Source organism: Vombatus ursinus, unplaced genomic scaffold (genome assembly GCF_900497805.2).
Source record: "Vombatus ursinus unplaced genomic scaffold, bare-nosed wombat genome assembly UNPS02014864.1, whole genome shotgun sequence".
Taxonomy (NCBI): Eukaryota; Metazoa; Chordata; class Mammalia; order Diprotodontia; family Vombatidae; genus Vombatus; species Vombatus ursinus.
In genome coordinates, this window is record NW_020954642.1 from 15,599,231 (window position 1) to 15,624,595 (window position 25,365).

Sequence of the window (25,365 nt, forward strand, 5' to 3'; positions counted from 1 at the left end):
GGCCTTCAGCACAACAAATGAATTCCGGTTTTTAGCACAGTGTCTGGCATATATTAAGCAACTAATACATGCTTGTTACCTAACCGATTAGTGACATACTCTCTCAGAGCTTCACTTTTCTCATCTATAAAATGAGGAGGTTGTGTTAGACACTCTTTATAGTCCCTTCTCAATCTAAATAATAAGGATGGGACCACATGTTTTAGAGCTTACCCAGGTTCAGGGAATTAAGTGTCTGGCACACGTTTGTTTTTCAAATATTTTAAAGATGATGGGATTCTACACTTTAAAAATAACAGATTCTACTTTGCATGAAAATATAATATGTTTCCAGCCTAATGATGTAAAAGAATAGTTTGTTATCCTGGTGCATCTGAAGAAAAACAAATTATACATGCAAATTTTTTTTTGCTAATTAATTCAATTCTTGCGATAAAATTGGGACAGCATTGCATTTCCAACCAAGCCCTAATAGGACCTGAAACTGAACAGTTTCTATGTAAGGTAGCAGAATGGCTCTTTCTGGGAAGCAAAGTTTCTTCCAACCTCATACATTTTGTTGTTGGAAACACTGAAGGTTTTTAGAAATCTTGAAAGGTATTGATTAGGTAGTCTTTCCCATGCTACTCTGATGCAGGGATAGATTAAGTAAGGTGGGACATAAATTCCAGACATCCCACACAGATTATGAGACCTTCCTAGGAGCCTAAAGGTAGGGGTGGGAAGACAAAGGTGGGTAGGTGGAAAGAAGTCTTTATAAAGTTATAAGATCATGGGATTTGGAGTTGGAAGATGATAGAATATTCATCTGACAGATTAAAAAAATCAGGTCAGGTGACTTTCCCAAGGCTATACAGATAAAAATACATTTTGAAAAATGTTTATTACATAACTGTTATGTCCAAAGTGTAGTAGATGCTGGTATAGGAAAGATGATAACAATGACAAGAAAAGACTATTGTCTTTAAAGAAATTACATTATATGTGGAATGGATATCATTTGTACCCAAATAAATACATGCAAAGTAATTTGAGGAGGGAGAAGGCAATAGCAATTGGTGGATATATATATAGCCATAGCAGGACAACTTTTCACAACACATTGTTGCAGATTAATCTCTTTAATGAGTAGCTATTACCACATCAGTTCCCTGCTCAAAAATCTTCAGTGGCTCTACTATTTAAAAGGTAAAATTCGTGCTCCTTAGTGCAGTATTCAAGCCTCTCTAAAATCTAGCTTGTCTACTATTGAACCTTTATGTAATATTACCTCCAGTCCCCATCTCTCAGTTCAAGACAAACTGGACCATTCCCTAAACACGACATAGTTTCCCACCTCTGTGCCTTTGACTGAGTTGTGTGCTATGGCTAGTGTCCCAGTGGTGTCTCCACATCTGAAACAATAGACCCTCCTGGAGCCTGAGGATTAAAATATGTGATTTCTTTAACAAAAGCATATTCAATAACCTCCAAGTAAAAGCAACCTAATAAAAGCAGTCCATAAAGGAAGTTTCCTATGGTCTTAAGAACTCTCCAAGTAAAGTCCTAAAGCTATCTTTATACACTCCTGGTCCAAAAAGATCTACAGCTGGGTCTTGGGTTAATCCACCTGCGACAGAGTTCATTCAAATCACCCTTGGTCAGCATAGCAGTGACTTAGCTGACAAGAGCCCAGATTGGTGGTGTAGTGATGTGGGAGGTGACTCGTCATCGCACTTTCACTAACCTCCTGGCCTACAAGACCTGCATCATCCTCCCCATTACCCATATCTGCAAGGTGAGTTCTATTAATGCTTTAAGGTCCAGCCCAAATGGTGTCTCTTCTTTGAAGTCTTACTCAACCTTATCAGCCAGAAGACCCCCTCTCCCTCATCTGAATTCACAGTACTTCATTCTTCCCTGTTGAAGGCTCCTTCAGAGATATATTCCTTTTACTCATAGGGTCACATACAATATTTGTATATAGTAGGTATTCAGCAAATGCATATTGGGTTCTTATACACTTAATGCTCAAATTCGTACTGCATATTTCCCCTCCATATGTAAGCATCCCTGTTAGATTGCGAGTTCCTGGAGGATAGTTTCTCACCAGATTCGTCTTTGTATTCCCTACAATGCCTAATATGGAGATCTGCACATAGCAGACACTTAAACATGTTTTTTGAATGAATGAATAAAATGTGTCAGTTTAGGAGATGTATTTGGGAGGATCTTTAAAAGGGTCCCTCAAACACTTATTCCAAATTAAAACAAAAATTACCCAACTATTATAATATTAAAAAAGAAACATAATAAGATTTTATTTTGAAAAATAGCAGACTCTACCATCCTTTAATAATATTCATTTTTTTTTTAAAATAACCAGCTTTGTATAGTAACTTTATAGAGTTGGAAATAACCATGGTATTGGCTTCAGAAGGTCTAGGTTCAACTCCTTGTTCTAATACTAATATCCTTGAACAAGTTATTTCCCTGTTTCTTGGTCTCAGTTTCTTAATCCTTATTCCAAGTCCATAATATCCCTGCCCTTTTGGAAGAAATATATTGATTTCCACTGGTTATCATCAAGCGCCATTCTCTTCTCGCTTCCTCAACTCTCCACCCCTCCTCCCCTGCCCCCAACAAAACAAAGAAACTTTGTTAGTTTTTCTATGGAAGAGAGGCATTAAAAGCATTGAAAATAAACCTGGACTTCAAGTTCAGGGATTCTTTGACTGCTGGGCCTAGAGCATATTAGCCGTTTGGCCAAGGGTAGGTCGCTTAACCACTTAGAGCCTCAATTATCTCATTACTAAATGGGAGATAACAATACCTGTATTCCTTATTCGCTAGATTGTTGGGAGAAAACTATTTTGCAAACCTAAAAACACCACATAATTAGAAATTATCAATAACTCCTCCTTTAGCATCTGGTTCAACCCCAGTACCTAGAGGCACCTAAAAACCTTGGGGTCTCCTCAGAACTCGGAAACAAAGTCCAAGGGACAATGTGGTAAAAATTTGGGTGAATTCAGGATGTATAAAGGAAAGCAGTTTTCTCATTCAGATATTTCTTACCCCTCCTTCTCTATCTTCTTCTGCCTCTATGTGTGTATGGGTGTGTATGTGTGTGTGTGTATAAAATTTGTCTACTTATTGGTCTTTTTCCCCGTTAAGCCATCCGCCTGTTTATCTCTTGACAGTTAATTTGTCTGTCTACTCATCTATCTGTGTTTCTGTCCAGCTGTCTAAGAATGGGTTTGTGGAAAGGGCACTTGTTTGGAAGTCAAAACAACTCAGATCTAGGACTCAGGCGTGGAGAACCTGAGGCCACATGTGGTCTTGAGGATGCAGTTTCCCCAACCCTGAAGGATTCTAGCTTCTAACTCTGGCATTTTCCCTCCCTACTTGTATGACCCTCAACAAGTTCTTTCCACTCTCATCATCTCAGTTTCCCCATCTGTAAAATACTGCAGTTGGACCATGTGTTCATAAAGCCCCTTCCAACTCTAAAACTCCTTTTCTATCTAGACAGACCCTGCTCATTTCCCAGCATCTATTTCCAGTATCATCTCTCTGATTCTGAAAGCTAGTAAACCTCCCTCCCTGCTCTCCTCCCTGCTACCCACCCTCCATCCTTCCTCTCTCCACACTTTCCTCTATGCCGCAGCAGGAGAGAAGGCCACCATCCCTGCGCTTCCTTCTTGTCATGTATTCCTTCATAATTTTCACTTTTCAAGGGAAACATTTGGACGGAGATCTTAGGACTTAATGTGTTCATGTTTTACACCAAATGCTTTCAACATGAAAATCAGCCCAGATGTCTCTAATAAAAATACCTTCCCTGCACAGGTACCAGGAGGTTTCACTAAAATAGCAGGTGATGAGAGCGGCAGACCTGCCATGGAAGAAAAATCACAGGCAGAGCAGAGCGGGCTTTCAGATTTCAAGGGCAGGGCCCAATTCCGGTCCAGTATTTTGCTTTACTTTGTTTTCTTTTTGTCTTTGTTTTCCAACCATTTTTCCCCTCCTTTTGCATCTGAGGACCATATTTTAAATCTTCACGTAATCAGATATCAAACAATGTGCTGTGCAAACCATATTGAAATGACAGGAGGAGAGAAACAGGATAATGGTTGGGATGTCCGGGCTATCCATTGAGGCAGAGGCTGCGGATGGACCAGAGATGCCCATACCCTTTTTCGACTCCCCCATCATCCTATAGCTTTTTATTCCCATCTGACTATCACACACACATACACACACACACACACACACACACACACACACACACACCATGGTTGATGTTTTTTTTTTTCTTCCTTCCCAGGACTAAAAAGGAAAGAGAGTCACAGAACTCAAACCAAATCTGATCCCCCCCTTTCCCCTCCCTAGCTGGGGAGTCTTGTAGCTGAAGGGAGGTGATAGGACACATTTGCTGTTGTGGATTAATAAACAGTTATGACTGCTCCCTTATAACAAAAACTAAAAACATCTACAATTTCATATCCATTTTCCCATTTGATCCTTACAACATCTTGTGAGTCCAGATACAATCATCCACATTTTACATATGAGGGAACTGAGATACAGATACAATAATTAAATCAGGAATCCACTCAGGCATGCCTAGATTCTCCCTCCAAACTCCTCGTTGTCTGCCACATTGGAGAAACCTCCCCCAAAGGCCCTCTACCCTGATTAGTGAGTTCTTCCCCATAACCAGCATTCTAGAATATACCTAGTGATATGTCTACGGATTCCTCCTACTTACCTTCTACACTGCCCAGCTCCACCAGGGTGGCCTGGGGCCTGGCAGAGCCATACATACACACACACACACACACACACACGCACACACACACATATTTGTAGCTACCTGTTTACAGCCAAATGTGGTTATGCTTCAGATTTACAGGGACATAGAAATAGCATCCCTTCAAACACTCCCCTCACCTGGTTTCTTTCCATGAATTAGACGCATTTTCTTTTCCCATGTAACCAATCTGTCTTTTACCAGAGCTGTCAGGCTCCCCAGCAAACACTTAATCCACCCCTGCTCTTTGTTCTGGATCAAAGGCTGAGCTCACTTACACTTTTGCTCTGTTTCAGATGTAACAGATGAACAGGCTGAAAGGAGAATTCTTTTCAGCTACATTTCCCCCTTCTAACTGTGAGAGAATGAGGCATTTTATAAGGTAGGGATTCCAAGAATGAGGTGCTAACGATCTGAATCGTGAAATGAATCTGAGGACAACTGTTCATGGGGAGGGAGGCTTCCCAGATGTTGGGCTTTGAGGAAAGAGCTCAGGAAAGGGATATGGAACATGAATATAAAGTGAATATGGCCCCATAGAGGATAGGGGAACATCCTGCTCTGACAGGAAATGGTTTACTCCTATGCCTTGTTAACTTTTTTTTTTGCATGATAGCATGATAAAAGAACATTCATGTTTGAGACAGAAGTACTTTACTCAAATTTGCCCTCCAATATTTATGACTTTATAGGTCTCAGTTTCCTTATCAGTAAAGAGAAGGGATTGTAAGTGAATTGGCAAAGATGACAAAAAAAATTGGAAGAATCAATGTTAGAGAGGCTATTGGAAGACACACACATGGATCCACCATTGGTACATCTGGCAAGTGGTCCAATCATTCTGTTCTGAATTATATAAGAGAAGTGATTAAACCTTCCAGCCATCTGACCTAGTGATCTAATTAACAGTTATATGCTTCAGGGAACTCAAGGACAGAAATGCAGGTCCAATATAAGGCAAAATATTTATAGGAATTCTCTTTATGGTAGCAAAGAACTGGAAACAAATTAGATACCCATTGATTGGGGAATTACAGAAAAAAATCAGTAGCATATGAATGAAATGGATTACTCTGTGCAGTGAGAAATGATGAATTTAATATAACCTGAGTCCCATAGCCCGTTGGTATGAGACTTTCTTCAATTTGGTAGAGATCAATGCTCCACACCTGTGTGAAGGATGGAGAGAATGGAGTTCTTCTCCCTTTAAACTTACTTTAGCCCCCTCTTAGAAGTTACTCTGTGTTTTGTAGTCCTTTTGGGTACTTCTGGATTCCAGCTTTTTAAAGAGAAAATGGATGATACCAAACCCCACTTTAGGTTGCTGAAGGAAAATAAAGCTCTGGAAGGAAGTAAACATAAAAGAAACTATCAATCTTCGTCATTTCCCTTTCCCCAGTTTTCTACACTAAAGACTTTGGAAGTTTCCCCTTGGGTGACATCTGGGACACTCTCAGTTGAGTATCCTCACTTACAATAGGCAAAAAATAGAAGTGATATAAGCATAAAATGCAAAAGTAAGACTTAAAAAGTCAATCACCATCCATTAAACAAAATTTAATCAAGCAATTAATAGGTACATATTCCTACCTACTCCATAGCAAATAAAAAGAGACAGGAGGACAAGCTCATCTCTAACATATTTTCTAGAACAAACGAGATCATGTATTGAAAGTGCTTTGCAAACTTTCAAGAATTACATACATGTGAACTACTATTATTGCTTCTTTCTGTTTTGATAGAGTTCAAATAGACACAATCCTATGGGCAGTCATTACCTTACTATTATTCTTTCATCCTTATTGTTCTGTAGCCTATCGTATAGATGGAAAGAAAAGTCTGTTGTTGTTGTTGCTGTTGTTGTTGTTATTTTTGTTGTTTTTTTTTTTACATTTTCATCATAAAACTTTTATTACATCCCTACTATGTGCCAGGCACTGTGCTAAGCACTGAGGATACAAAAAGAGAAAAATAAAACAGTCCCTGCCCTCAAAGAGCCTAAAGAATTAATGGAGGAGACAACATGTAAACAAATATATACAAAGCTATGTACAAGATGGATGAGAAATGATTAGGAAACAGAAGGCATTAGAATCAAGAGGCCTTAAGGAAGACTTCCAGTAAAAGATGGGATTTTAGTTATAACCCAAAGGAAGCCACAGAGGTCAGTTGTCTGAGCAGAGGAGGGAGAACATCCTAGGAATGGGGGACAGCCATCCAGAGAAAATGCCTGAAGCAGGGAGATGGAGTGTCTTGTTAATGGAGCAAGCTACAGGTAAGTATTAATGCATTGAAGAGTATTTGTCAGGGAGTAAGGTGTAGGAAGACTATGAAGGTAGGAGGGGGCTAGGTTATGAAAAGATTTGAATTACTGGGATGCAGTCTTACTGAAAGCATATTTGGGTAACTCCAGTAGCTGAGAGAATGACAAAGATGGCATGTTTTCCATCCTGTTGTCACGTTTTATTTTTTTTTTAATTTCTTGTGCTAGGTCTCTAGATTATGAAAGCTTTTTTTTTATTCCACAGAGCTTGAAGATCATGAGTATTCAGTGGGATGATTTTTACTTTTATTAAAATGTTATATTTACAGCTTTATAGGTCAATGTTATGTCTACTTGACTGCGGACAGTAGTTTTATATATGGTGATGTTATATTTCCGTACAGGTTTGTTTAATTCTCAAGGCTGGTTTGAGGTCCGGATTTATTGTTAGTGCATTTGTTATTAGTGGTGTTATGAAAGATACTGAGCTTCTGATACATAATTCTAGCCACAAGGTCATATCTTCCCAGGAATATGCATTTGTTGCTTAATTTTTACAATTTGCAGTGTTGTGTTGAATAGTTTCTACTTTTCCTTATATCATCATCATCATCATTACCATCATCATCACTCCTACTACTATTGTTCCAGTTCTAAATCCTTGATCCCAAGGCTGCAATTTTAAGACCAAGGGAATTATTATTTTTTTCTTTTTTCATGAGACAATCAGGGTTAAGTGACTTGTCCAAGGTCACACAGCCAGTATGTGTCAAGTGTTTGGTCTGAGTCCAGATTTGAACTCAGGTCCTCCTGACTTCAGGGCCACTGCTCTACCCAGTGTGCCACCTAGCTACCCCCAACCAAGGGAATTCTTGAGAGTTATATCCTGGAATCCTAGAGATGGAAAGGACTTTAGCAGTCATTGGTCCAGTCCCTTCCTGACACATCAGTCCCCTGTACAACATCTCTGACGTGGCTCTTTGTTTATTTTTCTTCCCTCTGCCTCTGCTTGAATACCTATAGCAAGATAGTGCAGTGAATAGAGTACTGGGCCTACAGTTAGGAAGACCTGAGTTCAAATCTGACCTCAGACACTTACTAGCTATGTGACCCTTAGCAAATCACTTAACTTGTTTGCCTCAGTTCTCTCATTCATAAAATGAGCTAGAGAAAGAAATGACCAGTACCTTTGCTAAGAACACCCCAAATGGGGTCATGAAGAGTCAGATATGACAGAAACAAGTGAATTGGAGTACCTCATAATGCAGCTTATTTCTCCGTTGGACTGCTCTCATCTCCTCTAGACTGTGAACTCCATGAGGTCAGAGACTGCATTTTATCTGAATTTAATATCCCTCTCCTGACCTAATGCTAGCACAGGTCTTGTCACATGGTAGTTGATGAATAAATGTTCATTGAATGAAAGTTCTTCCTTATATTGAGCTGAAATCTGCCTTCCTGTAGCTTTCACCTATTGATCTTAGTTTGCTTCTCTGTAACTATATAAAATAAGTTTGCTTCCTCTTCCATATGACAATCCTTTAAATATTTAAAGAAAATCATGACCACCTTAAGTCTTCTTTTCTCCGGGTTACCTTAATTATTTCAATCCATCATAAATAACACCTTTAAGTCACCTTACTCTCTTACTCATGCTTCAATGTATGAGATTCAGTTTGCCAATGTCCATCCTACAACTTGGCTCCTAGAACTGAACACAATGTGCCAAATGTGATCTCTCTGGTACAGAAGGCAACAGGACTATCAGCTTCCTGATTCTAAACAACAGAAAGGTAATCTCATTTGAAATACATAAATGATATTATTCAGGAGATGCATAATCAAAAAAGAAGGAAAGCAAGCCATATTGACAAGATTGAGAGTTAACAGATAAATAGCTTCAGTGCTACGTGACACTTGATAATATAAAAATAAATAAAAGGAACTTAGCACATTAGGTAGAGTAGTTATAAATCAACAACCATGTATTATGTGCTCACCATGTACCATTTACTATAGTAGGTGAGGGGAATACAAAGAATGAAAAAAATCCATACTTTCAAAAAACTGTTCATTTTTTTACATTAAATTTTTATTTTATTTTTTCTCAATTTCATGTAAACAAAAACTTTTAACAGTAATTTTTAAACATTGAGTTCTACATTTGCTCCCTTCCTTCCTCTTCTCTCTCTTCATTGAAAAGACAAGCAATTTGATATAGATTATGTATGCACTTTCATGCAAAACATTTCCATATTAGCAATGTAACAAAAGTCCAAAAAATGAAAGAAAAAAAAGACCAAGAATAATAAAGAAAGTTAAAAAAAGTATGTTTCAATATACATTCAAAGTCTATCAGTTCTTTCTCTGGAGCTGGATAGCATTTTTCATCATAAGTCCTTAAGAATTGTTTTGGATCGTTGTATTTCTGAGAATGGTTAAGCCCTTCACGTTTGATCATCATACACTGTTTCTGCTACTATGTACAGTGTTTTCTTGGTTCTGCTCATTTCCCTTTGCATCAGTTCTTGTAAGTCTTCCCAGGTTTTTCTAAAAGCATCCTGGTTGTAATTTCTTAGAGCACAATAAGATTCCCTCACAATCAATATATCACAATTTGTTCAGCTATTCCCCAGTTGATGAGAATCTACTCAATTTTCTATTTTTTTTTTTGCTGCCAGAAAAAGAGCTGCTATAAATATTTTTACGCATATAGGTCCTTTTTCCCCTCTTTTTAAATCTCTTTGGGATACAGATCAAGTAGTGGCATAAGAGCTGATATTTTAATGCAGGAGACAACAAAGATAGATAAAAAGATGATGAATAGATAAATAGATGGACAGACAGAATTAATCTAAAGAGTAAATATCAATAAATTCAAAGTAGTTAAATACAAGGTAGTTAGGGAATGAGGGCATCAGAATTGGCAGCGGAGGGAGGATGAGTGAATGCTTCATGAAGAAAGTGGTACTTGGCCTGTTACTTGATCAAAGGGATAGATTCTATGGGTCAGAATAAAAGAGGAAGAGGATCCTAAGCATGAGAGATACAAAGCAAGGCATTGAGACAGGCGATGGAGTACCCTGAGTGAAGAATTTGTAGAGGGTTCCCATGAAGTATATACAGAATGGCATGAAAAAGAATTTTACAGGATTAGAATATGTGAATGGGTAAAGAACTGCCATTTTGGGAAAAAAAAGTACTTGTATCAGTAAATCATAGATCTTTTAAGATTTGAAAAGAATTGAAGAATTGAAGAAAAAATTGAAGTGAGGTGGATTATTCCAATTGAAAGAGCATTGGATTTGTAAACTAGAAAATCTGCTGGAAGTCAGTGCTTTACTACTTTTTAACTATGTAGCCTAGGGTAAATCACTTTACTTTTCTAGCCTCAGTTTCCTACTCTATAAAATGTGAATAATAATAATAATAATAATAGTAATAATAATAACAATAATAATAACATTTTTGTTTGTGAAGTACTTTCTAAACTGTAAAGAATTGGATAGATGTTATTATTGTTATTATTAATTATTTGAAGATTGGGTCAAGTGATATCTAAGTTCCCTTCTAAATCCTAGAATCAAAGACATTATTTTGACCAGAAAAAAAGTTCAGCATATTAAAATTGAATTATCCCATCCTGGTGACTACATCGTCCTTTCAAATATGAAAAAAATTACATTGAACTCGATCAATCAATAATTATTTATTTTGCATCCCCTATGTTCCAAACTTCTACAATGAAAAAAAAACCACCAACAACCAAAGTGAAACAGTGCCTGCCCTCATGAAGCTTACATTTAAATGTGATAGACAATATTTACACATGTAGATATATGAAAGATTGGAGCAAAGCAGATACAATTTAACTTTGTAGGCATTAGACTCTGGGAGGACCAGGAAAGGAAGGTCTCACAAAGAATGTTGCTCTTCAGTTCAACCTTGAAGGAAACCAAGGATCCTAAGAGGGGGAAAGTTATACTATCTTTTGCTTTCTTTATTATCATTACTGAACATTGGACATGCTCAGGTCCTCTAGCCTAGTATTTTCTTCCTGAGAATTGTTATAAGGAAAATTGAAGGTAAATCACTTGGGATACAAATTTAGTCATTTAAATGTTATAACTTTTGGTCCACATGTTGATTGTCTGAATCTCTTTGTTTTTGGTTTTGTTTTGTTTTTTTAATAATATTTTCCCCAATTACATGTAAAAACAATTTTAACATTTTTTGAGCTCCAAATTCAATCCTTTCCTCACTTCCCTCTCCACTCCCTGAAATCTGACATGGGTTATACATGTGCAATCATGTAAATATTTTTGTATTAGTCATTTTGTACAAGAAGACTTGGAAAAGAGAGGGAAAGAGGAGGCAGGGAGGGAAGGAAGGAAGGAAGAAAGAAAGAAAAGAGTGAAAAATAATGTTTTTCAGTCTATATTCAGACATCATCAGTTCTTTCTCTGGAGGAGGATAGCATTTTGCATCATGAGTCCTTTGGGGTTGTCTTGGACCACTGTATTACTGAGAATAGCCAAGTCATTCACAGTTCTTCATTGTACAATATTGCTGTTACTGTGTACAACGTTCTCCTTGTTCTGCTCACTTCACTTTGTATCTATTCATGTACATTTTTCCAGGTTTTATCTGAAGTTCTTTGTATGCAAATTGGGTCCTTTCACCAAATTTATCCATATCAATGGCCAGCTCCCTCTTAGTCACTGAGTGTGTGTCCTTGCTGGATTGGCCTCATGACTCATTCCCTGAGTCTACTCTCTGAGCAGGTGAATAAATAAACTCCCATGAGCTCAGAATAGGGGAAAGGTGGAACACTGAGAAGTACACAAATTACTTTTTTTTAAAGAAGAAAGAACACTGTATTTGAAGTCAGAGACCATAGGTTTTAATCCTGTCACTGACATTTTCTACCTGTGTACTTTTGGGCAAGTCACTTCTTTCTGGGCCTTGGTTTACTCCACTGTCAAATAAGGGGGATTAGGTTAGATGATTTCTATATCTTATCTCTTTATTCTACATCCTATGAAACCAAGAGGAAAACCAAGATCAGATTAAACCTTAATCATGAGATGGTACAAACCATGTTGAAAAGCAACTTATGTTTACTTGAAATTACTAATCCCCAAATATTTGTGCATACCCCAAATATTAAATTGCATTCATTTTGTATTTATTTTGCATCTCCTTATATGTGAACATGTTAGCTCCTTTGATTGAGATTGTAGAGAATTGTTGTAGAACCCTGGACAGATGAGTCCAAGAAAGAGATTCAGAGAAACTGAGGATCATAAGATTCATAGATGAGGTAGACAAAAGGAAGAGGGGAGAGTGGAACAGAAAACACAAAAACATCAGGATTCTAGAATTCAGGATGTGTTAGGTAACAGGGGAAATGAAGTTTGAGGATATTAGGAAAGATACTATATTGATGATACATCTTCCTCACTCCTGACTATAGAAATCAAGGTAATGGTCTTTTATTTCCCTTCTCCCCTTGGGCTCTTACGAAAGACTGAAATTTTTCTCTGTGGGCATGGGGAAAATCTGTAATAGATAGTATATATTACTTTAAGACATTCATTTTGACTTTATAAATAGCATTTGCCATAGATTTTTGCTAGTCTGGATGTATTTATTATAAATACAATCAGGAAAACATAATTGAAGGTGGAACATCCTCACAAAAATCACTCTGAAGCATTTTGTCAGTGCCCTGTATCAAGTATTCAAAAACACTCTTCATATTTCATGTCAACACACCTCCCTCCTCCTGGCTTCTTGTAAGAGAGGTAGTAGCCTACAAGCACATAGTGAGACTCCCGCCATCAGAGTTAAGATATAGTGTAAATTACAGATCTTTTGATACAGCATCCCAGAGCTAAGGAATGTTTAGAGTAGGAAAACCATTTAAGAAGTGAGTAAGTATTTGGATAAGGGAGGAACCAACAGGGGTGATTAAATAATCCTGTTTGTCACTCCACCCCATCATTACCCATAAGATATGAAGAACATATTCAAAGCATTGCGTACATGCTATTTGGGAGACGGAGAGATATAGTGGCCAGAGCTGTCAAGTAAAGTTTTACATAGGAGGTGCTTCATTGGATTTTGACCTGGGGATCAAAGAGGCAAAGATCAAGAAAGAATGTCTTCTATACAATGACACAGAGATGAAAGAAGAAGCTCATATGCTAGCTCATTGGGGGGCAAGAAATATTTCATTTTTGTCTTTTATCTCTAATGCTTTAAACAGTGCCTGCATATAATAGATATATAATAAATGCTTGATATATTGATTTGTATTACCAAGACGTTTGGGCTAACCATTGAAAGTGGGTGCATGGGAAACTCATGTTACTTAGTCTTACAAAGGAAAAGTAGACTTTATTCTTATTAGATTTTCATTGATTTCTTTTGTCTTTAAGCCACCCAGAATTCCCCTTTTGTATCTTTTCTCCTTCCACTTCCTTGAGAACTATTCCTTATAATAAAGATTTTTTTTTTCTAAAAAGAAAGAGAACTGAAAAAAATCAGTAAAACTGATGAACATACCAAAAAAACCTAATGTTCTATGCAATATTCCATCCCTACGCAACTTAACCTATGCAAAAGAGTGGTGGAGGTGAGTGGATGGAAAGGGTTTCTTATTATATATTGCCTTTGGGACCAAACTTCTTCTTCAGAATTTTGCAATATAGTTTTGATTGTTAGACAGATATTATTATATTTATTTCCATTGTGCTTATCATTGTGTATATCATTTTCCTATCTCAGTATCAGTTCATGTAAATCTTTCCATGCTTATCTTGATTACTGTTTGTCACTTATTACAACATGGTAATCTTTCTTTGCATTCACATACCACCTTTGTTTAGTCATTCCCCAACCCACTGGCATCTAGTTTGTTTCCAATTCTTTGATACTACAAAAATTCTGCTATAAATATTGTGGTTTAGATGGTGTCTTTCTTTCTTTCTTCTTTTCAAGGAGTGTAGACTTTATTTAAATGTAGCTCCAGGGCTGGTTTTGACACACAGTTGGAATGATCATATCTGGCATTTTACCTGTGAAGGGTTAGGCAATAAATTGCTTATCTCTACTGGCAGTTGAAAAGTATTCTGCCTCCTTAGAGACAGGGACCTGGGACATTCTTTCACCCCACTGAATGTGTATTTGTGCTTTTTCAGCTTTGAAATCTTGAAAGGCCTCCTCCCTGCCCCCTTCCCCATCTCAAACTCTCTAGCTGGACCACTGATGCTCTTGTTAATAAGCAATATTCCATAGCATCCTCATTCATATGTAAAACCCCTCTCCCCTCAAGACACTCCAAGAAACACATTCAGAAAGAAAATGTTGGTGTCTTTCTTTCTTTCTTTCTCTCCCGCTCCCATCCCCCCAACAGCTATGATATTGTTACACAAGTGAACATGGGGATAGGAAGAGCAAATGCCACTCTTGAAATCTGACAACATTATAACTGTTTAGGCTGGTATGAACAGTGGAAGCTGTCATATCATCCGAGGGCATGGTAGGGACATCTTAAGAATATTTTATTACTGACAATTGAATCATTTTAACAGTTACCTTAAAATAGAGAAGAATGAAGGCAGCCAGTGTAATCTTGGTGTTTAAGATTTTATGAAGATGTTCACAATTCTTGTTCAACAGAAAGAAAATAACTTTCTTATGACTTAGAAATTCCTACATTTTCTAGCTCATTTCTTTGTGAGGAGCTGTATCCTTGTGGTGTAAGCTCAATAAGATATTCTTCTGGCCCCTATACACCGCTCATATATGCTTCCTTATACTTGAAATCTTATCTCTGGGTGAAAAGCCATGTTTTATAAAGAGAGAGAACATTGAATTCAATATCATATAATAAAAAAGCACTAAATTCCAATCAGAAGGCCTGGATTCAAATTCCTGTTTTATTCCTTGCTACCTGTGTGACCTTAGGAAAAATTCATTAGCTTTGTTGTCTTTATCTAAATTGACTAGAATGGACTGGACTTTTAATAAAAGGCCAGTTCCAGAGAACAGGTCTGAAGAAAAGCAGAAAATGAGCACAGGGTACTGATGGCTTGAAGGGAATGGGAGGGAATAACTAGGAAAGAGAAAGAGGAAGCAGAAAGTATATCCAGTAGCAGCAAAGGGAAATTCAGCCTAATGAAAATAGTGATCATTTAAGTAGTGTTTTAAGTTTTACAAAATGCTCATGTAATATAATTTAGCTCATTTGATGCCCAAAATAACCAAAAGCTTTATCATAATGGAGAGGCTTCCAGTAGAGTCCTGGAAATGATGTGAGTTAGGCACCATTATGAATTTGAAAAACGTTAAGTGACCAGGGTCATATCAATCAATATTTATTAAGTACTTACACATTCAAGGCACTGTACTAAGCACCAGGATATTGGCTGTCTGAAAGGCAAAAGACAGCACCTAACTTCTAGGAGCTTACAATCAAATGAGAGACAATAAACAAATAAATACAAGTCAAGTTATGTACAGGATAAATAGGAAATTATTAACAAAGGGAAGGCACTGGAATTAAGGGGGTTTGAGGAAGGCTTCCTCTAGAAGGTGGGATTTTAGTTGGGATTTAAAGGAAGCAAGGGAAAGCAATAGGCAGAGAAGAGGAGGGAGAACATTGCAGGGATTAGGTACAGTCAGGGAAAATGCCAGCGCTGAGAAATGGAATATCTTGTTCAGGAAACAGCCCAGAAGTTCATGTGATTGGATGGAAGAATATGTGTTATTGGGGAGTAAGGTGTAAGAAGACTGGAAATGTAGGATGGGAATTGGTTATGAAGGACTTTGCATGCCAAACAGAGCATTTTGTATTTTATCCTGGAGGCAATGGTAAGTCATTGGAGTTTATTGAGTAGGAGGGTGACATGGAGGGACCTGTGCTTTAGGAAAATCACTTCAGTGGCTGAATGTGGGATGGATTGGAGTAGGGAGCAGACCCAGCAGCAGCTGTTGCAATAGTTCAGGCAATACGTGATGAGGGTTAGCCCTAGAGGGGCTATAGTATGAGAAGAGAGGAGGCTTATTCTAGAGATATTAAAAAAGTAAAATTAGTAGACCTTAGCACCAGAGTAGCCATGGAGGTGAGAAATAGTAAGGAATTGAGGGTGACTCTTAGGTTTTGAGCCTGAGGGACTGGGAAGATGGTATTGCCCTCTATCGTGATAGGGAAGGTAGCTGAATAGTACAGTGGATAAAGCTTCAGGCATGGAGTTGGGAAGACTTAAGTTCAATCTAGCCTCAAACCCTTACTAGCTGTGTGATTCTGGGCAAGTCATTTAACTGTTTGCTGCCTCAGTGTTCTCATCTGTAAAATGACCTGGAGAAAGACATAATACATCACTCCAGTATCTTTGCCAAGAGAACCCCAAATAGAGTCACAAAGAGTCTGATACAACTGAAACAACTGAACAACAACATAGGTGGCAAGGAAGTTTAGGGTGGAAAAATGATGAGTTCTGTTTTGGATACATTGAGTTTAAAATATCTACTAGACATCTTGTTTGAGATATCTGAAAGGCAGCTGGAGATGTGAAATTGGAGATTAGCAGAAAGATTAGGGCAGGAAAGGTAGATTTGAAAGTCTTCAGCATAGAGATAGTCATTAAATCTATGGGAAGTGATGAGATCAAGTGAAGAGATGAGACAGAGACAGAGAGAGACAGAGAGTCCATGAACTATTTTTTGTGAAATCCTTGATAGCAAGGACTATCTCAGTAAATGCTTTATAAATGCATTTTCATTCATTCCATTGTGTGATGTCAAAGATGTGGTCAGCTATCAAAAACTGCTTATGAAAGATGGTCTATTCACTTCTAATACCCTTATCAAAGAAGTTTTTAGTGAAAAATAGAGATTATTCTCATAAATACTCATAAATAGCTTTATATAGTCACCTTTTTGTTGTTGTAATAAGATCTTTTTTTCCCTCACATCTAAGGTATATGCTCCTTTTTCAGATACTTTGAGAACCACTCTCAAATGTCCTCACAATTGTGATGCTTCCAACACAGATTTCCTCTCTCCACATTTGGTCTTGCCCAGCTGATTCTCTTATCTTTGTTCTCTTGAGTGTCACTTCTAGCTCTCTTTACTACACATTTGAAATTATAATTGAAGTATTCAAGTTAGGTGGCTCCATGTTGCTTGATAGTTTAAAAAAGCCCGTTTGTCATAAAAGTATTTTTAGATATTTGCCACCTCCCTTCTGTCTGTTGTCTCAATTCCAACTTCATCTTTAAATACTCCCTCAATGACTTTGCTTCTTGCCAAGCTTTTGTAAAGCTATTTAAACCTCCAATTCTTTTACTTTATGAAGTTATAATTCTCATTACCTTTCTCCATAATCTCAATCATCTGATTTTGCAAACAAATGTCTATTCTAAATCAATATTACCTTTGGTTGCTATTGTTCTCTGCTTGGCAATTAAAGCAACTGTTTCCTAAGCTGGACTTTAGATTTAGGGAGTCTCATCATAGCAGATGATTTACATTGGATAAAGTTCTGTATGGATTTATTCTAATCTATATTGATATCCATCATCATCATATCTCATTTTATAAAATTAATCATTTGTTTAAATAGAACAAGGTTGAGGTTTCTTAATTGTATGCAGTCACTTCTTTGCATTTTTATTCTTTTTTCCAGCTTCGTTTGCACTTTGTTCTTTAATCTAACAAATCTGAGGTCTAAAGGTAAACAAATAGCTGATTCAGGAAAGAATTCCAAATCAGTAACAGTCATTTCTTGTTTATTAAATTTTTTTTTCTTTTTTTCCTGTTGCTATTCAGTGTCCCCATCCCCATCAAAAGACTTCTGGTTCCTTTCTCAAAAAAATATACTCATGATGTGTAGGCACGGAGATTCTGTGTAATCTGTAAGACTCTGACCTTTCTCGTGCCTTGTTCTTGATCTATATTTTTTAACATAATTTTCATTGTCCTTGCTTATATGCCCTTTTGCATTGAAGTCACTGAATATCAAAATACATATATATTGATTTCACTGAAAGGATTTTATTGAACTCTTCATAGCATTTCCTCTCTCTTTTTCTGTCTCTCTCTTTCTCTGTCTCTTTTTCTCTCTGTCTCTCTCTCTCTCTCTCTCCCTCTCTCCCTCCCTCCCCACCTCTCTAATACAAATTGATGCATAAGCTAAAGTTATTTTCATGTATTTTTTTCCAAATACTTAACCTAAGTACTAAAATAAAATGACTGAATATCCCGTGAAATGATGATTCTTGTTGCCTTTGAATGCACAGTAAAGTTGACTCTACCAGTGCCTTTATTTGCTTTCTCAAGGAAAATCAGTGCGTCGTCCTTCAATTATTACAAGAATGTCAAGATTAAGTCAATTAATTTCCCATAGTAATATATCCACACATTGGTCATTGGACAAAGATAGTTAATGTTTATAGACATTTTTAAAAAACTGTGATTTTTAATACCACCTGAGCCTTCTCTCTACTATTGTGCTAGCCATCTTTACATTGATCACTACATTAGTCTTTTTTCATGGGTTGCCATGACCAAAGAGGTCAATGCCAAGAGGCCAGCCCCAAGAGACCAACCTACTGATGATGTGATTCTCCAGCCTTATCTATCCTGATACTTGGAAAGCAGACACAATCTGTTTCCTGAATTCTACCGGAACTCTTCCCATCATGATAAAGGCAGCCAGAGCTTGTATTGCTCTAGCCCAAAGACCCAGGGTCATTTCCGTGCTGTGATGGGATATTGTATGCTAATGCTAATATTAATGCTAATAATAGCTGACACAAAGTATTAGCATTAGAATTTGAATTAGCATTGGTTATGGTATCAGTATTAGCATTAGTATTAATATTTACATTGGTATTGGTATTAATATTAGCATTTGCATTAGGAAAGCATTAGACATATTCCTAAGACCTCTCCTACAGCCTAGTAAATAAGTCCTTGAAATTATGTCTTACAGGTGCTTCTGTTAGGCATAGAAAGCACAGGGGTCTTGTAAAAGAAAAAAAAAATTACAGCCTAGCCACTTAATTGGGCTTCAGAAATCCAATGCAGGTGAACAGATTGTTGCTAATGCAATGTTTTAAGGCAAACATTTCAAAAAGGAAATTATCTAGAAAACAAGAAGTCCTTGTTGAAGTTTTTGTTTTTATTTTGCTTTCTTTTGTTTATAAATGAAATAGACTTGATTAGCAACAATTCAAAATTACATGAGTTTCTCCAGAGCCACATGGGGGAAAGAACATGGAAATGGTAGTCAGAAGATCCGGATTAAATTCCACTCAATTCATTGGAGGAGGAATGCTGCCTCCATTTTCTATGATCAACCTGTAGTTATAGGACTTTCTCCTCTCTGAGTCTGTTTTCTCAGAAGTTAAAGAGGGACTGGAGAGAAATAGAATGTCATAATCCTTATACTACCAACAACAATAGCAAATCAAATTTTTATAGGATTTTAAGGTCAAAGAGTTTCTCTCTCTCTCTCTCTCTCTCTCTCTCTCTCTCTCTCTCTCTCTCTCTCTCTCTCTCTCCTCCTCCCTTCCTCCTTCCCTCTCCCCCATCTTTCACACATATACACAGACACAGAGACACACTCACACACACACACACACATACTCACACATACAAAATTTTTGAGGTAGCAATTGCAATAATTCTGACTCTCCATTTTACATATGAGGAAACTGAGGGTCTGACAAATTACTTAACTGTCCAGTGGGACCCACCTAGGAAAGGATAAGTCAGGATTCCATCCCAGGTCTCTCTTGACTCTTGATCCTACATTATTTCTCTTACAGTCTACAGCTTCTCATGAATGGATGTATTGTAAAAACCATGTAAGATTATGTATTCCAAGCACCTTGTGATCACAGAGAGCTATATTAAATTTGAATGTGTATTTCCATCTGAAATCACAGTACAGATACATTTCCTATGAGTAGGAATATTGGATAGGATGTGAGGAAAGGAAAATATTATGAACAGGCTTTTGTCTTAAACTCTAAGTTTGTATGGTTGTATGGTAGAAAGATTGTTAGGTTTGAAGTCAGAAGACCTAGATTCAAATCCTGACTAAGCCAGTTACTATTTGTGTGACCCTAGGCAAATTATTGAACCTCCTATCTCTCATTTCCTTCACCTGAGAAATGAGAAGGGTCATAGTTGACATCTGAGGCGTCTTCCAACTCCAGGTCACTGATACCCTAACCCTATGAACCTAGGCCCTTAGATCATAGAATGTTCAATGTAGAAAGGATCTTAAAGAAGAGATAGCCTCATTGGAGGTCACCTCACAGGATGCTTTCAGTTTATAGATGGAAAACTTGAGCTTCTGAAAAGTGACTTGCACAAGGACATATATTCAACTGGCATTAGTCAGATCCAGATGTTTATTGCAGATATAATGCCTCCTGGCACAATGTGCTATGCATTATACCACACTGTCACCAACTCAGTAATGACAAAAGATAAAAAGTCACAATTCCGAGGAAGACATAAAAACAGCAATACAGGAATGTCATGGAGCTCCTCTGAGAAGTAAGCAGAAATACTGCTGCCATTTTGAACGATGTTCCTGGAGTGTAAAATGATCCCTCCTAGTTAAGACCCATCAGTCCACAAAGGGTAATGAAGTGGCAATTTTAATACCACATAGAAAATGGATTCATTCTGCACTATTTTCCATTCTCATTACACTGCTGATTAATTTGTCCCAATTTCCATTCTTTTTATGATCTTTTGACAATAAAAAAGAGTCATCACAGACTTTTAATTTGTACTGTCTGCTGTAAATGACGACAGCATGAGAGTGATATTTGCCAATTCTGACATTTGACTTTATGACTATTAAAGCCTAGTCTCCCAATTCTCCTATTCTTCCTTTTCTTGGGGCCTGAAGAGGATCTCAGAAAGGCTTTTTATCTGTGTCCATTAAATTTAATAAAACACATGTTTATTAAGTGCCTACTATGGGCAAAGCTTGAGCCTTCTTGATGGGGATGAAGGTTAAAAAAAAACAACAACAGATACTGCTTTCAGAGAATATGCAGCCTATTGTAGGGGATATGGTAGGCAAAGACTCAAAAAATATTTATTGAATTGAATTGATGAGAAGTCTTTCTGAGTTCCCAGGCCAACCCAAAGTAGAAGGGAAAAAAAAGGTAAGAAGGGGAGGAAAATGCAGGTAATCAGAACACCATAGGTTCAATCAATCAACCTAAAAGCATTTATAAAGCATTTAATATGCTTCAGAATTGTATTCAAGATACACACTAAACAAATGATAGGCAATCCCAGAGGGGAGATATTGGATTAGTGGGGAAGAGGAAGAGGAGGGAAAGAAAATGTATTTATTAATACTATGTGCCAAGGACTGAACTACGAACTTTAAAATTACACTAGTTCATTTGATCCTCACAACAATTCTGGGAGGTAGTTGCTATTATTATACTCATTTTCCATTTAAGGAAACAGAAGCAGACAGTGGTAAGTGGCTTGTATAGAGTCACATAGCTCGTGAGTATGTTAGGGCATATTTGAATTCAGGTCTTTCTGGCTCCAGATTTATTACTCTATCCACTGTGTGGACAGACCGGAGGTCCTCCTGCAGGTAGGATTTGAGGTGAGTGTTGAAGAAAGCTAAGAGGCAAAGGCAAAGAGGGAAAGCATTTCAGATATAAAGACAGTCAGAGAAAAGTGCAGAGTCATGGGAAGGAGTGTATCTAAAAGGCAGGAGTACCTAGATCATAGTAAACTGGGGTTGGGGTAGGGATGGAAGGAAGGGATTAAAAAAAAACAAAAGTTGGAAAGTTTGAAAGTAACTAGGTTGTGATGGGATTTAAATGCCCAAAGGAAGAGTTTTTATTTGGCCTGGGATTAAATAGGGAACCACTAGAATTTATTTAGTAGGTGGGAGTGACATAGTCAGACTTACATTTAAGAAGATGACTTGGGCAGCTGAACAGAGGATGGACTAAGGAAAAGGAAGTATACCAGGATGGCAGCTGTTCAAGTGAAGAAAAGGGGGGAAGTGGTGGAGAGGTCTTGTGAAGATGGAAAGGACAAGCCTCAGCAATAGATTGACCATGTGGGGTAAGTATGAGTGAGGAGTTAAGGATAAAATAGAGGATGCATACTTAAGTTACTGGTAGGATGGTAGTATCAATGTAATAGAGACATTGGGAAGAGGGGAGGTTTGGGGGAAAAGGTAATGAGTTCTGTATTGGACAATGGAGTTGAAGATGTTTGTTGACCATCTAATGCCAGACGTTAAATATACAATTGGAAATGCAGGACTAGAGGTCAGGGCTGGAGAAATCAATATGAGAATCTTCTTTGCAGATATCTAAGTTGAAGCCATTGGAGTGGGAGTTAGTCTAAAGGGAAGATAAGCCAATGGGCCCTTGGGGAATGCCCATGGTTAGTAAGCATGAGATTTATGATGATCCAGCAAAGGAAACTGAGGTAAGTGGTCAGAAAGGTAGGAAGAAAATCACTAGAGAGCAATGTCATAAAAAATAAGCAAAAACCTAAAGAGCATCCAGAAGAAGGTGATTGACATGCCAAATGCTACTGAAAGGTCAAACAGGATGAGAATAGAGAAAAAAGGCATTTGATTTGGCAATTATGGCATCATTGCTGACTTTGGAGAGAGCAGTTTCAGTGGAATGATGAAGTCAGAAGCATGATTGCCAAAGGTTTAGAAAATAGTAGGAGGGAAGTGGGTCAATGACTGAAGATGGCTTTCTCAAAGACATTATCCACAAAACCAAAAATAGATATAAAATGATAACCAGCAATAATGGTCGAATCAAATAAAGTGAGTTTTGTTTGTTTTCTTGTTTGTTTTAAGGATGGAAGAGACATGGGTATGTTTGTAGACATTAGGGAAGCAGCCAGTCGATAGGGAGAGATTGATGCAAAATAGTGCTATGGATTGGATGGAAAATTGAAATGGGGGTCAGAAGAACCTAGGCTCAATTACCTCCTCCAATACTTACTAGGTTTGTGACTCTGAGCAAGTCACTTCACCTCTCTGAGCCTCAGTTGCCTCATCTGTAAAATGGGGATGCTAATAACACCACCTCACAGAGTGGTTGTGGGGATCTGATAACATGTAAAGCACTTTACAAACTTTAATATGTCATATGAAGATGAATAATTATTATAAAAACAAAGTAATAATCCAGACAAAGGACTCTGAGAACACTGAAGGAGGTAACCAATATTTTGTGCGTGAGCATCAGGGGAAGGTTTTACAGAAGAGGTGACCCCAGAGCCAGGATTTGATGGAAGGGGGTACATTATCTTCAGTCATGAGAATCAAATACTCATGAAATTGCCAACCTCATCCCAGTATCACAGAGATCTAGCTAAACCTTGTTCCCCAGTGAAGAGGCCCTCTGCATGTCCCAGAGCTCACTCATTGTTAATTAGCATCAGTTCTCATTCTCTGATAACCCAAAGAAGAGAAACTTTTGCACTGCAGCATGCTGCACTGAAGAGATGTACAAAGGACTCCCTCTAATCCCCACCAAAGCACTCAGGAGAATATTTTCAGCAGAGTCAGGGTCATTTAATTTATGCTGCTTTCAAAAAATACTAAAATGATAAGTTTTCAAAAACAAGGTAGGAAGAAACATGGCTCAGGAGCTGACCTGCACAGAGAAACTACATTTATGCAGCCTCTATCTTGAGGTATTTAATATAATTGGAAATTGGACTAAACTAAGTGTAAAGGGAAAGAAAGAAAGAAAGAAATTTCCAAGCTGAGGAGTGCCTGTAAATTAATCAGCAGGTGATTATCCAGCAATGGCTGCATGCATAACCCAGTGATGGGGGAGGGGAAGCAGCTTACAAAATTCAAATAAACTATTTAAAATAATAGGTTCTAAAGTTGCAAGGGACTTGAGAAGTCAGCTGACCCAATCTTTACATTTTCTAGTTGAGCTAAATCAAGACTAGAAAGAGGAAAGTCTTGTCCTAAAGTCACACAAGTTGGTAAGTGTCAGAACTAGGTTATTAGAGAATGTCTCTTGTCTCAAAATCTGGTATTCCTCTCATTGTGGCATTTTTCATGGAATTACAGCTTATCCATCATCAGGGAACTTACCATCTAGTTGCCCAGGCATATACACACCCAGGCATACAAAAAGGTATCCAACAATACAAGGACTCTGTAAAGGAGGTAACGTCAAACTACTGGGGGCAGAGGCAAGATGATGGAGTAGAGAAAGCACTCAGCTGAACTCTCCCAACATTCCCATCTAAACAACTTTAAAATAATGCCTCAATTGAATTCTAAAGTGGCAGATCCAATGAAAGGTTAGAATGAGAGAGTCATCTAGTCCAAAAAAAGATAGAAAGTTGGAAGGAGAAATTGGTGACAAAGGGAAAGAGGTGACCCAGAGACTGAGTGTAGGAAATGCCAGTGCTGGGACTAAGTGATGGAGAAAGAAATAGCAGCAGCTTCAAGATCTCTCAAACCAGAGACAGTAAGGAGATTTGTCAGAAAGCTACTACAAGGTATCTCTGTGCTAACACTGGATGCAGGACTAAATGCTGTTTGGTAAATCCATTCTTTATATCCACTTCTGGGTCATAATTCAAGGATGGACGGGAGCACTTGCAGGCAAGAGGGAGTGGAAGACCTGAGAAGCAGTATTACTTCTGGACCATTAGGAATTAGGGACCTGGAGGAACAATATCTGTTCTACTTCCAAGGAATGAAGGTTTTGAGGGACAGTTTTGATTGCAATTCTATGGGATTAACATCCTTCCCTGAGTAAAGACCAGAGTCCAGAGCAAGAAGGCAGTGACAGCACTCTCCTCAGATCACCCTACCTTGGAAACACTGAAAACTTTCAGAATTACCTCTGAAAACAGCAAAAAATAAAAAAAATAAAAACATAAAGCTTGAGACAAACCACGTGTGCGCGTGCACACGTGCGCGCATGCACACACACAGAGCACCAGGAACAAAGCCCAACATTAACATAAAGTTACAAATAAAAAGAATAAGGTAGAAACATAAACAAACAACAAAAAAGAATCTGATGATAAAAAGCTATAATAATGACAGGGAAGATCAAGGCAGAAACTCAGAAGAAATCGATGAAGTCAAAACAGTTACAAGCAAAGCCTCAAAAGAGAAATGGGAATTGGATACAATTCCAACAAGAATTTCTAGAAGGGCTAAAATTTATTTTTGAAATCAAATAAGAATAGTAGAGGAATAAATAGATAAAGAAATGAAAGCAAATGA